A 15,126-nucleotide genomic window follows, 5' to 3' on the forward strand; every position below is an offset into this window, starting at 1 on the left:
GAGTCTTCCTATTGTGTTGATGGAGGGGGGGGCTTGGATCTGCCATATGTCATCAAACAAACGTTATTCATATGACAAAAATGTGTGGAACGTGTGCTAGGAGATGCACCATTTAATTGGGAGTTTAGTATTTAGCCCTTGGCCCCAGTGCGTAAAATGGTCCTTTTGTGACTTTTTGGGCCAACCATGGAGATGAGAGGGAAGAGATTGGCACAGCCTCACTCTTACACATGAATAGGTTGTATGTTGTCCAAACAGAAAGGGCTGAACAGGTTGTGTCTTGTCCACCCACAAAGGGATACATACCTCCCTGTAGTGAGTCTGTAGCCAAGACATTAATGGAGCACCTCTGTGCACTTCAGAGCCTTCTATGAAGTCCCCCCCCAATGCAATGGCCCAACTGGACTTAAGTACTGGGCCTCACACACCATGACTTCAGTACTCGTCTGGACTTGTGACCACTCTGCCACGAAGAAGAACTGCTGTGCTGCTGAGAGGACTGCCACGCAGCTGGAAGTGGTGGCTCCTCCACTAAGGTGGAGGAGCGTCGCCTCACTGCTATACAGCAGTGAAATAAAGGAAACATAAAATGATAATTCATTTTTGTTATCATTTTATGTTTCCCTGCTGCAGCAGCTTTGCGGATGGGCAGGGCTGCTATGCTTACAGAGCAGGGCATGAAAGGAGTGGTTTGCACTCCCTATATGTGCATGACTGGTTGACTGGCCCGACAGGGCCGGCCAACCAGTCATGCGCACTTTGCATGTTCTCCGTGCAAGCTGCATTACACCCTGCATGGAGAAAATGCCCAGGCTCCCATTCACTGGCTGAGTGCTGAACCGTGGCGCTCAGACCAATCACAACGCTGCATTGCAGTGTTGTGATTGGCAATGGAGAACCTGGAGACGGGTGCTTCCTGTTTCCCTGTTCTGGCCTGGTGAGATGGCGGAGGGACAGCAGAGAAAAGACTTGACTGTCAGGAAAGTTTGTTTTTCTTTATTTTGAATCCCCTCAGAACCCCTGCCCCCTCCACCGCCCCCTGCCCCTTTCCATGCTGGCTGCCACTGTCTGGTGAACTACTGCTTTGCTGGACTGCTGCTTTGTTGGATTCCTGCCTTGCTGTGCTGCCCTGATGTCTGTTGTTCCCCTGCCTGGGTGAGAAGGACTGGACCTGCATCGCTTAAATCCAGAGTGACTACAAGGGCTAGCCGACTGACTTCCTCATCTGAAGTCTCAGGGACATAACCGACTTCCAGCCAGCCTACACGAACACTTGCACTCAGCAATCTGTGAGTCTGTTCTATCAAGTGGTGCCACCCCAGCCCTGGACCATTGTAAGTGGGCCTAAGGTGTTTGTGCCAGAGAAACCAACACATCAAGAGCAGAATCAACACATCACTGCTATTGCAGAAACAGGATCGACACATTGCACTCGGAACCAGAGCATCGCCTACAGAACTGCTGCATCGGATCCACTGCATAGCCAACACTACATGGATAACATCGACTCATCACCTCAAATGTGTGGAGAAACCAAGCGCATCTATTTTGGAAGTGCTGCAGCTTCGGAACTGGTGCAATGTCTTCGGAACCGCGGCATCACCGCCGTCACTTGGAATAAATCAAGGCATCCCCCAACAGCATTGGGAACACCCGGGCCGGATTGGTTACCGGACGTTTTGGTGTGCTGCCAAGCTGGGGGCTGTTTTTGTTGAAGGGGCCCTGCATGTGCTTAAAACCATTTGTTTTGCTTGTTTATTTAGAAGCACACGTAGGTCCCCATCAACAAAATCAGCCCCCATCTTAGCAGCACACAATACACCTGGTAGCCAGTCCGGCCCTGGGGAACACTGATACATCACTCGGTTGTACCCCACATCTTCTTTGACGCAACAAAGATTAAGGTTCCTTTGTTCAGTGGGTCTCTCTGGGTCCCTGAATCTGGCCTGTGCTTCATCGTGGTCAGCCTGAACTCTTGCCTTTGTCCCATTGTGACCAGATATACCATTTGAGAACGTACTGCTTCAAGCACTATTTTACAGTTTTTTATTTAAAAATTCATATATCAAGCTCAACTATTGGATTTTTGGTGTTATGTTCTTGAATTATTTATAAAATTGGATTCTGCTTTTCTAACCTAGTAGGGAATATTTTTGTGTTGTTTTCACAGTGTTACTGTTTGAAGTGTTGCACGAATACTTTACACACTGCCTCTTAAGTTAAGCCTGAATTCTCTGTGCCAAGCTATCAATGGGTGAGCACAGGTTAATTTAGGGTGTGTTTGTGACTTACCCTGACTAGGATTGTGATTCCTGCTTCAACAGGGTGCTTACCTCTGCCAAACAGAAACCCAATTTCTAATAATGACCCAGCCACTTCCCCAACAATAAAGATTTGCAAAAAACATGACAAAACAAAGCAGCCAAAAGGCTGACAGCCAATTCCAGAATGTTTGTTTTGCTTATCACTGTTTTATGTGTGGTTACTGTCTAGTAATTCTAGTGTTACATCTGTCTTCACCATTTTACAATCAGGGATACTAGGATTACCATTGCAATATTTAGGCCCTTATTACGTGTCTCCTCGAGTGATATCTCTTGTGGGGATACTGATCTGGGCAACTCTGTGGGTCGATAATTCTACATCTGGAATTACCCGGCGCGGAACCATCAGGCCCCGTTTTACCGGGTGCAGAAATCAGTCTGTTAAAACTACAGAGGTTCCTGTAATTAGTTTCTGTTCAGAGCAGGTGAAAAATGTTCACGAAAATGGCCTGAGAATTGGTGAAAACCTTCTATGGTTGCCCCAGTAAATCCAGGTCCCCAGTCTATTTCACATTCTGGGACCTACAGCTCAAAATTGCCAGAAACTGATGTGGACGATCCGACCGGAATAAATAAATCAGACTTGGTATCTCCCTACGCAGTTTCCGGTCATCTCGTGATGAGGGCCACAACTACACCTTTTACGAGTGAACTGAAAATAACAGCTATGATTATCGAAGTTAAAGCCCATCATTATAAAAAGAAAAATGCAGCTCCTGAAACTCGAATCTGTGTCGAACAAATTAGCGTCATGTTTTTTTATACGTTCATAAACCAGCCAGAAACCCAAGACGCCAAGCTGCTTACATCAAAAAAACATCCTAAACATGCTTGTGCTGACCATTTACACCACTGATCTTACACAAATACATATTTCGAGAGGAACAAACCACCGTTTTTTTCAAGAATTTGATCACAAACCTGATTCCTTTTTGACTTGCAATGGTACCGTAATTGGAACATTACTTTTTATTTTCAATAATTAAACGGAATTGTCAATAGAAGCAATGCAAACAGCATTTGAAAGGAATGGCATCGACTTGTTTTTGTAAAGCATCCAGAGCACAGTTAACTGACTCATCAGAAAAAGACAAGCACGCTGACACTCCTGCACTCCTGCGAATTGAGAGCAATGACAGTTTTCGCTGCGACGAATTTCCCATGGCGACAACATACACACCAGTCACTGAAAAGATTCTCCGCTGAAAATAATTGTGCTTCTTCACTTCTGGCGACTTGGTAACATCTGTCCAAACCAGAAAAACACCTAAATAAAATAGGACGATAAAGGCCAAACTCCTGTGAATGTAGTTTTGCAGTTTTTTTTATTAACTATACACTCCTTTTCAGATTTAAAACAACTTGAGACAGCCAACACATATCCCTAATGCAAACTAGAACAAGCATTTGCAATGCAATAGGTCTCACATTTACGAGAGTTTGAGCTATTGGCATTGTAAATGACAAAGCCTTTTATTTATGTGCTGTTTTTAAAACAGTGAAATAAAAGACAATGGGGCATATTAGCAAGAGCCTCGATAAAATTATTGCCGTTTTAGCAGCAGGAAACTACGGCTAAAACGGCGATAATCGGCTCGCAAATATGCGTTATAGAATTCCAATAGAAGCCCAGGTTAGATGTGCAGGACAGGCAAGCCCATTATCGCTGTTTTAGCAGCAGTTTCCTGCCGCTAAAACAGCAATAATTTTAACGAGCTTCTTGCTAATATGCCCCATTGTCTTTACAATGCCAATAGCTTAAACTCTCATCCGAGACCTATTGTATTGCAAATGCATTCGGTGCCCGTACTATAACATTTTTAGAAAAGCGTTAGGAGGGGGTGTGACCTGCCCAGGACTAAGCTATTTGAGGAAAGAGTGCTCAGAGGCTTCAATTAAAGAGTACCGAGTAACAACACATGCAACGAGGTCACCATGGGAGGTTACAAAATGAGCCAAGGCGGTACTAAGGAGGGACTACGCCTATTGACCAATGAACAGCCACAGTTTACACTGGAAAATGATACAAGCTAATGAAAAATATGGGTGGAGAGTGGGTGGAGCTTCAAGTCCCTACCTGAATACAGCATGCCTCGCAGAGCAGCGCATGCGCTATCCAGGCTATACCTAAAGAAATAAGCATACAGGGATAAATCCCATGGCACCGCAATGACTAACCATAGTTGAAAACATAATAAGTACACTTAAATATATCCCGCAGGGGTGGAAGAGGCTAGCTACAAGGTGCTCTTCTTTCGTACATCTCAATCCCATTTCCTTCTCTAAGAGGCTGTCAGATGGGAAAGCAAGGACACCTCTCGCTGAGCATTGCCAGGCGAATCAAGGGGTAGACAGAATGGAATGCTACCTTCCATGCTGTCATGAGAGCTCTTAGGGCCAGATGTACATAGACTTCCCATTTGAGATTTCGAATAGCAAATTTTTGCGATTTCCTATTTGGAAATCGCAAACTGTTATGTACAACTATTTGCCTTTCCCAATAGGTTGCAAGGGAACTACCACTTTAATATTCATGAGGCAGGTCGCAATTTGCGACCCTTTGGGAATGGCTTGCACTCACAGGGATAGTGGCCTGCTGGGATCAGCAGACCACCATGTCTGTGACTACTTTTTTAAATAAAGCTGTTTATTTATTTTCACATGCATCCCATTTTCCTTTTAGGAAAATGGGATGTCTTATAGGAAAAGGGTACCTATAGTCTGATCACACCATCTGTATAGCTACATATCGTCAGCCATACATAGACAGCATGTGTGCCTTCTGTATTTATTGGTCTTCAGCTGGAGTAGATATTCATTTTTATTATCACAGGAATTTATTATTGTACCGCCTCACAGATGACTGATTAACTGTCTTAATTTCTTTAGTGAGGTTGAGACACCTTGTCATCCCACATTTCCACATCTTCTCATGGGAGTTAGGATAGAACAGTTATTCATATATATTACCTTATCATAGAAACAGAAGCATATATGACATAGTCATGTTAGGTCATATATAGTAATACTAGTTCATCTACTTCTTTTTGCTGTTTTAGAATCATCTCTATATTTCCATGAGAAGATCGATCTGGCCCTTTCCCCATGTTCTAGATGCTCATAATCTAAGGTACTTACCCTGTAATTCAATACTCTGCTGCTGTTTTTCTGATAGAATATCCAGCCTTAGATTTTTAATACAATGCTCTTTATATTTTAGAGCAAGTATCCACAGCGCCGATATATCTGAAGCGATGTATCTGTATCACCAGATGAATACCCATTTCTAGTATTAACGAAATCCTTTCAGTCGCGATCAAATACATTCAAGTTATACTGACCCTGTATTTCAATACTCTGCTGCTGTTTTTCTGATAGAATATCCAGCCTTAGATTTTTAATACAATGCTCTTTATATTTTAGAGCAAGTATCCACAGCGCCGATATATCTGAAGCGATTTATCAGTATCACCAGATGCATACCCATCTCTAGTATTAACGAAATCCTTTACGTCGCGATCAAATACATTCAAGGTATACTGACCTCCTATACCACTATAGCTATCGGCTAGATCATACCTTAATATTACATAAATACCCATTAGGTTTTTTCTTTATCGTTTTAGGAGATCACACGCTTACATATCAATCTTGTATCTGCACTTCCCCTACAATCACGTTAGGTAAGCAACTTCAATATGTTTATAGAATTACCGCTATGTGATATATATTATTGCTGCTTTCCATCGGTTACACTCTATGTAAACTATCAAAATGATTCCCTATATGTCATACCCACATAAGAGTACCACATCCATCTTTTACATAGACTTTATTCCTATTTTTATGTATAGGTCTACAAGATTGAACTATTATATAGTTAGGATTTTCGACCAGCTCCTCCACTCATCTTAAACTGTTTTTGTAAGTACCAGAACACACCTATTTCTCTTAGAATGTCGCATTAAGTATTCCTTAAAGGCCTTAGAACATGATGGTGATTATGTGTCCCAATCTCTATGAGGTGTCTGCAATACTCTTAGTACTTTTCATTGTGCTATACCCCCTACCCCCTTATCCCCACCACTGTTACTGAATAATTAATGTTGTATATATATGTCTGAAATGCTTGATGCTATATATTCTGGCTCTCTCTATAATACATGGTAAGGTCATGTTGAAGTATATGCCTGTCACATTATGAGATAGACTCAATGACTCCAATATATGATCTATATCCATGTAACAATCTGTGTACGTAAGACCTCTCTAAAACCCTATGTATGGCTATCTCTTGTAAAAACAATAACAAGAATAAATGTCCTTTCTATGGAGAAATTCTCAGTTACATAGAGGATAAGAAATCAACAGTAAGAAATGTTCAATCTGTCTGATGTGACCTATTATGAGACGATGAAATGTTAGGACCTGTGCAGTATAAAATGAAATTTTAATTGTAGATAATATAAAGATGAAATGAATATGTATGTTGTCTCGATAAATAAGATCTAAGTATCACCAAGTTAAATAGATGTGCCCACTATATATATATATATATATATTCTGTGATGTATTGTATGTTTATAAGAATGTCCTTTGTGTCTTAATTATAGAGTCAAAGACAGGTCACCTGATGAAGGCTAACGAGTCGAAACGCGCGTAGTGTATCTACCGCTTTGCCTACATCATGTTCATTCATCTTCTTTTGTCTAATTTTATGTCTTGTCATATGTTTGTTTTTGCACCTTTGATTATAAACCATTATTGATTTAGAAATGTATAAAAATGTTTCTTAAAAATTATTTATCAGCTATCTTCCACCAAATTCATATTTAAAAAAAATATATTTTTTTTAATAAAACCAAACAAAAATAATAAATTTTGAATAAAAATACAACTAAGTGGTAAATGATCATTTATATATAGTGGGTTCCTATATCACTATTCATTAATGTTTTATGTGTACTAGTTATAGACCTTTTTCAAACTAGTTACCACCGGCAAGGACAGGCTGCTGTGACTTGAAGTGCCCTCACTGGCATCATCCCCCCCACTTGCTTGGCCATAGCCAGACGCCTGCAGACTCTGCACAGCTGTTGTGACTTGTTCCAAGGCCCTGGCGACGTCCTGGCAGCATTGAACAATCTGAATTTGCATCGCAAGAGAGCGGCGTGAAAGTTGGGAGATGGCATTTCCAATCAGATGGTTGGATCTTGTGTATGCTGACAGGCGGGTCAGCAGCTGCTGGTGGCGGTGGCAGGTGATGTCCTACTGGGACACCAGGATCTGGCTGTTCTCCCTGACAGCTGTGGTCATGACCTGCGTGCTTTCCGTGAGCTGGCTCACGTTTCGCGCTGTCTTATTGAGCTGCAGGTGGATGGCTGCCAAGTGGCGTGCCTGCTTCTGGCTGCCAGCAAGCATCCGGCATTCTATGGCCAGCCCAGGATCTCGGACATGTTCCCCCCTGCCAGTGCTTGTTGAGACGTTGCGCTGCTGCCTCATCAGTCCGCTGGACTGAGATTGCACAGTGGATGTGCGCCGTGTCTGCCTCCTGGGTGGTGGTGGTGTGGCCTGTACCACTTCCATGGGTGTCACATGGGGTGGTTGCTGTGCTCCTGTGGCTGCAGGGGTGGCCCTGTCCACATGGGGAGGTGGTGGTACTGCTGCTGGTGGTTGTGATGGTCCGGGTCGTGGGGCAGGATGGCCCTCTCCCTCTGTGTCCTCAGGGTTCTCCTCTATGTGGAGGGCCTCACTGTCTGTGCTGGGTTGTTCTGACGCACCTGTGATGTAAATGGGTGCATGATTAATGATATGTATCTTGCACATGGGATGTTGCTACATGCATGCAGGCTGGCATTCCCTACTGGCTTTAGGGATATCTTTTACTTGACAGGTCTGGCTGTGTGTGGCTATCCGGGAATTATTGTCACACTACAGGTCCCACAATGCAATAGGGCATTTCAGGTGTGCATGGCCTGCATTACTGGGGTTATCAAATGGCTAGCTCTGGAGTCATGGGTATTGTTAGGGGGCGGGGTCGCAGTTGCATGGCACTTACCTTGCGATTGTTGGGTGGGTCAGAAGGAGTCCAGCCGGGTGACCCCTAAGCAGGATGCGGATTGAGGGTGTCCTCCACCAGGTCTTCGAGTGGAGTGTTGGGTGCAACTGTGGGGTCTCCTCCTCCGGTGGCATGTTGCTCCCCCAGCCTCTCAGCGATGCGTTCTTTGGCACGACCTCTGAGGTCGTACCACCTCTTTTTGAGATCATCAATGGAGCGCTGGGTCACTCCAACTGAGTTCACCTTTGAGCAGATGCGCAGCCAAATGCGCCTCTTGTCGGCCTCAGGCACCCTCCGGGACTCCTTGCCAAACAGCCTGTCATGGTCCTTCGATACTTCCTCGATGAGGTACTCCAATTCCTGTTCAGAGAATTTTATTTTTCTATTTCTGCCTGGTGCACTGCTCCCTGCTGCTTCCTGGGACATTTTAATTTGTTGTTTGTGTCCTGTTGTGGTGCTGCAGGATGTGTGTTGTGGAGCTCTGGGCTGTGCTTCTTCCACTCATAGGCTCTCTGTTCTGAATGAGGGAGGGAACTGCCTACTTCTTGGTTGTGATGTTATCATTGTGCTCAAAATGCGACTTCCCATTTTTGCGATCTCGCAATTAGCGAGATCGCAATTTGCAATTACATTAATTGCGAGTTCGCAATTTTAACATGGAAAACGGGCGATTCTGCGATTTTTATGCGATTTAGCGAAAATCGCTAGGGGCAATTGTTGCTGATTGCAATTCGCTTTTTTTAGTCGCTTTTCTTGATGCATCCCATTCTGCGAATTCTAAATTGCGATTCGGTATTTTTCGCAATTTAGAATTCGCAGAAAATGGGCTTGATGCATCTGGAGGTTAGTTTTTGGAAAAAAGAACAAAAGGTTTTGCCACCTTTCTCTGTGCTATAAGAAAGGTGCATCAATAAACTTGCTGCAGCTTCTGCTGCAATGATGGAAACATATTTTGCAGTAGATGTTGGTGTGTTGCAATGGTTGGATGTAGGTGGCAAAGGCTAAGTATTGCCTGCAGTTTTCCTTTGTGTGTTTTGTGGTGCAAGAAATATAAATAAACGAGGACATGGGCCATCCGCTCTGTCGCTTAATAGGGCCAACTAGAACCCCACTATGTGTGTAAATATCCATGTATTCTCTGTTTGCAGTAAAAAATATTGTGGGAAAAAGAAGACGACTGAAAAAGAGCTGTTTAAAAACGTTGCCTACTGACAAACATAGAAAGAAAAAAAGTTGTAGCTGCAAAAAGAATTTGAAAACTGTCATGCCATCCACGGAAAAGGTTAAGTGTACTGGAAACAAGAGGAAGAGGGCCTCCTCCTGCAATTGTACACAGGAACATTTAAAGTGAGCTGTACCACCACTGAGGTTCCTCCATGATCAAAAGAAAACCTTGTTCAGGGTGGTGGTTCTTTTTCAACTGTTGGCCATGAGGATATGTAAATGACAATAGGAGAAAGGGACTTATTGGCATCTCTCAAGAGTGTTAAAAAAACAATCAGAAAACCTTGAGGGCCTGATTTACTATCCTTTCACGCAGCACAGTGTAGCTGAAATACTCCATATCTACTAAGATATGGAACACTTCTGCTCTGTCATAGCGATGTCACATTTCAGGCAGCGTAGCGTCAACGCATGCACCCTTGCACCTTGGTGCAAGGGTGTCTGTGTTGCAAAGAGAATAGTTTTTGTACAGGAAGAGATACATTCCTGCAAAAATACAATCTATTGAGGCATTTTCCTCCATGGAAATAGGAAATAACAAGGAGGAACATTTTTCTTCCTTTTTACACCATCCTTTGGGATATGTAGTTTGCAATCCTTTGTAAATCTTGGTTTGTATGAAATCCATTGGTGATGCATGGGAATGCCCATGTTCCACCCATGTAACGCCTCCCAGAATTAAATATAATGCAATGCAGCGCAAGCCGCCGCATTGCATTACATTTTCTTTACAAAGCAACACAAGGCGGCTTGCGTGGTTTTGTAGATATCTACTAGCATTTTACGTTATGGATGCACCACAAAAGTGGTGCAACCATGATGCAAAATTTTAGTAAATCTGGCCCTGAGGTTTTAGTGATAGTACTGAAGAGAGCACTTGAGGTTTCAACTACTGGAGCCGGTAGAGAAGAACAAATGAAGATTTAATGAGGCAAAATATTCCAGCACAATCTTACAGACACTGTTTTGCAGATGGAATTTAACATCATAAAAGCTGGACAATGAAAACAGAGCTATCAACTTGTTGGACTTGGACATTCTGAAGGACTGGGTTATTTAAGACCCAGCGGTGTCAGGGGACAACACCTGAAACCTTTGTGGGTAACCTGCTCCGGCGTACGAATGACAGAGACACGGGACACTTCCTTCGGCGTCAAAGATTCAAGTTTTATTTACTGCAGGGAAACACAGAAGTCACAGGAAGTACAACGAGTGTAGTTCGGGGAGACTGCTTCAAATTGGTTCTGTGGATCGCTCCTTTTATACACGATTCTCCCATAGGTTTACATGGTACACAAAGGTTTACGACTTGGTTCCCACAATTATCCCCGAGAGGGGTCGCTTTGGTCACTTTGATACATTCAAGGTCCGGAACATAAGTGCGGAAATATTTGGCGGTTCCCAACTGTAAAAACCCATCTTCCCACCATTAGTACATTCCAATCAGCAGTAAAACAGATCGAAGAAGGAACAAGAACAGGTGTAGAGGAAGATGGAGACAGTGGGGAGATTGGAAAGGGTGTAAAAAGGGGAGGTATCGGGAAACACGAGCTACAGGCATCAAAGGGACGTGCCTAATAAGATGCACAGCTGAGACAATAAACCGGCACGGCAAGATGAGCCTCGAGCGGGGCCATCTGCCTTACAGTATCATCCCCCTCGTCATAAAGACACTTTCAAAGGACATGTGTCTTTCGCAGATCTCTTGGGAATCCCAGGGTCGCGAAGCGGACAACGTCCGTTCGCTGGCTACCTGAGGGCAAGGAACAAAATGGATGCCGTATCTAAGATGGAACCCGTGGGTACAGATGAAAAACCCACGTAACAAACGAACGGTTTAAGTTAGCACAGCGAAACTGCGCACACTTACTAAACTCGTCATTTGCGGTTCATAGATACCAGACTCGACCATATTCGTGCGAGTCGAAAACACCACTTACAATTGTCACGGAACCTCAGACGCTCCTTTTGCCCTCATGTAGGCAAGCACTAGTCGGAATCATACTCGATATTCATCAGACCATCTATATGTTGCTGTAACATAGCTCTGTCCAACCGAGTTCCTTTGGTAACAGGCGGCTGTCTTATACACGTTGTAGCACAAAGGCCACATAAGGCAGGACCACACTGCACACAAAGGCAACACGTGAACAGGAACGCCACAACAACTCCGATAATCATCAGAATCTTCCAACCCCAAGTCGACATCAGGCCCCAAAACCACCCAAGTAGCGTCCAATCCCCTACATCCACGTGTATGGATTCAGAGATTTTATGCAACTTTGAGATGGCTTGATAGACAGTCGGAGCGTTATCCGGAATGAAAATACAGCAGCTCGAATGGATCACCTTACATACCCCACCTCGATCTGCTAAGATCACGTCTAAAACCATACGGTTTTGTAACGTCATAAGTCTATCCGCCTGAAGTTCTGTGGTGATATTACCAAGGGCACTGGCAGTAATATTAGCTGTCGATTCTACCACTCGAGTCAACTGTCTCAGGTTCCTACTATTAACCATAGGCCCCCAAAATGGGAGGAAACCCTTGAAAAAGTCTCCTGCCTCTTGACCGGCGGTGTCCTCTTCGCTAATTATATCTCTCACAACTCTAGTTTTGTGATAGTCTGCGTCTACAGTGAACGTCGGAGGCAACAGATTTGCGATAAAACATGAGCCCACAAAGTCGGAGGGCAACCATGCATACGCACGATCATGGCAGACAAAGTACGTACCCTTGGCAGCCAGAAACACAGGGGACGAGACCATCGGCAGAATGTAATTTTCAGTGCAAGCACTCTCTCCAAGTCGGACTTTCGATCTTCGGCCACGACCCATTAAACAAAAATTACCAATGTGGGGTACGACCCATATCGGAGGCGAGTTTTTAAGCTGTTTATCACTCGTGAGCGCACTATACTCGACCTTACTCAGGACCCTATAGGCTTGTACCTCTTCCTCTGGGATGAGCGACGGCTCATAGATATCTCTATCTAAATCTTCTATCGCTATGGACAAAGGCTTATAGTACGAGCCAAGGCCAAGGTAGGGAGAACGTAGCTCTCGACTGGGGTGAGAATCTAGTGCGCTTCGAAACATTGTTTGGAATGCTCGAGCTGAACCCTGGGAACTATATGGTAAGACCAAATATGGAATTCCCTTATCCGTGGTATGTGGCATTAATCCACACACCCAACAATTAGTAGTATTCACCACTAACTGGTGCTGGTGAAGGAGCTGAATAAAGGAATTATTGCGGAATTCTGCACGTCTAGCCTGCTCGTGTTCGGGTAAGATATGAAAAGAATGAGGAGATGCAGTGGAGGTAAGTGTAGGGTCAGAAGTAGGAGTAGGTATGGCAGAAGGTAAGAAGTACGACATCATATAATACACCCCACCCGCCAATAGTGCAGAAACAATCAGAAGCAGTACGAATATTTGAAACATAAAACATTTGGTACGAGTAAGTTGTTGTAACTTGAACCTTTGCGCCTGAGCTTCTTCCAAGTCCATCAGCTTTGAAAACGCCATCCCCTATGACCGTCCGCAACGTTTCTTGACGCACTTCGTTCTGTGTGGCAGTAGTCAATCCCTAGGAGTTCCCAGGAACCGACGGTCTTTAACCTAGCGTCAAGACCTGCTAACCAGAAGGAAGTACACGCGCGGCCCTACGGCCTTTATTCACAATGTATATGCAAAAAAAAATGTCTCTCAGCTGTGGAAGCAAAAACACATATGGAACGAAACTCAATATATATACAAAAATAATTACAATGATACGGGTGTTCGGACTGATCGTGGAAAACGGGATAATGCAATTATAAAGGGGCAGAACGGGATTTTTTTATTTGTCCTTAGTACTGGAACGCAAAAAGTATCGAGTTTTCCCAGGACGTGTATGTTCATCAAACAAAGGATCCGATGAGGGAACAGAGTCCTGTTGATCAGCCGAATGTTCTGGTCTCGAGTCTTTTGATGACAAATGTTCAACAGTGTCTTTCTGCTGCACTGAGGATTCTCCGACAGGTTGTGCGTCGCTAAAAGGTACAAACGCCGGCAATCCTTCTGATTCAGATGAAGCAATGCCCCTCCTCACCCACGAGTCTGCCGGTAAAGGAATAGGAACTTTCTTCGTATGGGTGGCATGCACCCAATTTTTCCGGCCTTCTAAACGAACGGCAGTTCTCGTGGCAAGGAGGACCTGGTAGGGTCCAGTAAATCGGGGTTCCAAGTTCTTCTTGCGGGCAAAATTTCTGGTGACCACCCAGTCTCCGGGCTGGAGCTGGTGGCCTGGACCCTCCGTCTGCGTCGGCAATGCTTCGTAAACCTGTTGGTGAATTAACCTCAGTTTAGCAGTCAGATCATGAAGATAGTCAATCAACATTGGGTATTCGAGACTGGAGAACACACCCGGTCTAGGGACCCCCCACACATTCGCAGGACGACCGAACACTATTTCATAGGGGCTAAGCCCTACTCGGGAGTGTACGGTTGCCCTAGTTGACAACAAAGCTAAGGGTAAAGCATCAGGCCACGAAAGACCAGTCGTAGCCTGAATCTTCGCTAGCTTCAGTTTAAGGGTACCATTATACCCTTCAACCAAACCAGCTGACTGGGGATGATTGGCGCTGTGGAATTTTTGATTAATTCCAAGGCCCTTACACACACTCTTCATCACACTCCCCACAAACTCACTTCCGTTATCCGACCATACAATCCGAGGCATTCCATACCGAGGAAAGTATTCCCTCAGTAGGATTTTCGCAGTCGACAAAGCAGTGTTGTCTTTGAGGGGATAGGCTTCAATCCATCGGGAGAACGCGCAAACCACAACTAAAACGTATTTCAGGTTATTGCATCGCTCCATATGGATGAAGTCTAATTGGATCACCTCAAAGGGACATGAAGGGGGAGCAAAACTACCAGGAGGAGTTGGGGTTCCCTTACCAGGATTGTACAACATACATACCATACAATTCTTAACCAATCGTTCAGCACATTTCGTGATACCATCATTCTTCCACACAGGGGACAGCAACTTACAAATACCTTTCACGCTAATATGTGCTAACCCATGTGCCATTGTCACAACAGCTAGCACATACGCATCTGGTAACATCCATCTCTTTTGTTCCGACAAATCAACCCAACAACCATTCGCATCCAACTTTCCCGTACTTTCTTTCCACTTCGTCTTTTCAGTCTCGGTGGCCTCATTCTGAATTGCTTTCACACTCTCGATAGTGTCCTCACACATACTCGATTCTGTAGGCCACCTAACCGAACTCGTCACATACATTCTAGTGCTAAGGTTCCGGGCAGTCTCCTTAGCAATCTCATCCGCAAAGGCATTACCACGACCAACTTCATCCGTCACCTTACGATGCGCACTACATTTAACAATCGCTACCTGCTTAGGCAACGTAAGTGCATCCAAAAGATCATTCACAAGCTGTCCATGCTGAATCTTCGTACCATGCGATGTCATAAAACCCCTCTCTCTCCACAACCGTCCAAAGC

The sequence above is a fragment of the Lissotriton vulgaris genome, chromosome 3_1, assembly GCF_964263255.1.
Source record: "Lissotriton vulgaris chromosome 3_1, aLisVul1.2, whole genome shotgun sequence".
Lineage (NCBI taxonomy): Eukaryota > Metazoa > Chordata > Amphibia > Caudata > Salamandridae > Lissotriton > Lissotriton vulgaris.